Here is a 1,564-nt window from a genome sequence, read left to right on the forward strand (position 1 = left end):
CTTCCAGCCAGTTCTCAATCCACCTCACTGTCTACTCGTCTAACCCACACTTCCTGAGCTTATCTAGGCGGATGTTATGGGAGACAGTGTCAAAAGCCTCGCTGAAGTCAAGGTACACCACGTCCACTGCTCTTCCCTGATCTACCCAGCCAGTCATTCCATCATAGAAGGCTCTCAGACTGGTTAAGCAGGATTTCCCCGTGGTGAATCCATGCTGACTACTCCTGATCACCTTCTTTTCCTCCATATTCTTGGAGACGACATCCAGAATGAGCTGTTCCATCACCTTTCCAGGGATGGAGGAGACGCTGATTGGTCTGTGGTTTCCTGGGTCTTGCCCTTTTTGAAGACTGGAGTGACGTTAGCTTTCTTCCAGTCCTCAGGCACATCTCTCCAGTTCTCCAGGACCTTTCAAAGATGATGGAGAGTAGTCTATCAATAACATCTGCCATTGAACAAATTTGGAAAGAGAAGGCCTAAATGTTGGCAGGGAGCTAAAATGGGATTAAAGGATATATGAGTGGAAGGAAGCAGTGGAGAGGGATTTAAAGCAAGGAAATTAGTATTTGTTGGAGTAATGAAAAATGCTGGAGGTTTCAGGTCCATGAAAGGAGGTCAATATTTGAGCCAGTGGGATATGGAGGCATGAAAGAGGCATTTCAGCTTCACCACCTCTGTTTTTTTTTTTTTTTTTTTTTTTGATATTTATGTGAAGACCTGCAATATCTCTGCCCTTCCATCTATTTCCGAGACCATCTTTCTGCTCTCCTATGAAAGCTGAGATCTGGAGGGTCTCTGTCATTCTGGGAGCAAGAAAATCATTTCTACATTATGCCCCTCCTTAGAGAAAGAGCACTTAAACTTACCTCTTCTAAAGCACAGACTAGGATCTGCCAAGGCATAGGTAGGRACATGCTGTACTTGGGTGGGAAAAAGGCAGCTCTGCTCCTCTACCCAGGCATGCACTAAGATCCAGGAGCAAGGTTTGTAGGGATCTGAGCTCTTCTCCCTGCCCTCTCTGTATGAACCAGTGGACACCCAGCCCAGTCTCTCAGTGTGGTGAGCAGAGAGCAAGTTGCTTATCAGGTTAATAAAAAAATATGATGTCAAGATGATGGTGAGGGATAGGGCATGCTTGATGCAAGTCACAGATTCCCAATAGGTGCTTCACTCCACTCTGGGAAATGCTTTGTGTGTCCAGGATGGTCTCGAGGGCTACATGCTTAATAATAGTAAATACAGCAAGCCAAGGTTCAACTTCCTGGCCACAGTCCAGTTGCAGATTGTTTCCATATGGTTGAATTCTTGGCTTTCAAGCAGAGAGGGTCTTGTCCAGTCTGTTTCCGGGGAGCTGCCACAGCCCATACTATCTTCCAACTTGAGCCTGTGCACATGGCATGGTGCTGCTGTGTCTATGCTAAAGCCCACCTGGGGAGATGCAGGCTCTTAAACAGCACAGATGATTGTGTGCCAGGGACAGGCCTGTGCCTGCTTTGTTTATTATTTTTGGCATAGCCTGAGTACCTGTACATCACTATGAGTGTCTGGATTTATTTCTGATTCA

This window comes from Rhea americana, unplaced genomic scaffold (genome assembly GCF_003343005.1).
Source record: "Rhea americana isolate MKP2758 unplaced genomic scaffold, rheAme1 scaffold_43, whole genome shotgun sequence".
In the NCBI taxonomy this organism is placed as follows: domain Eukaryota; kingdom Metazoa; phylum Chordata; class Aves; order Rheiformes; family Rheidae; genus Rhea; species Rhea americana.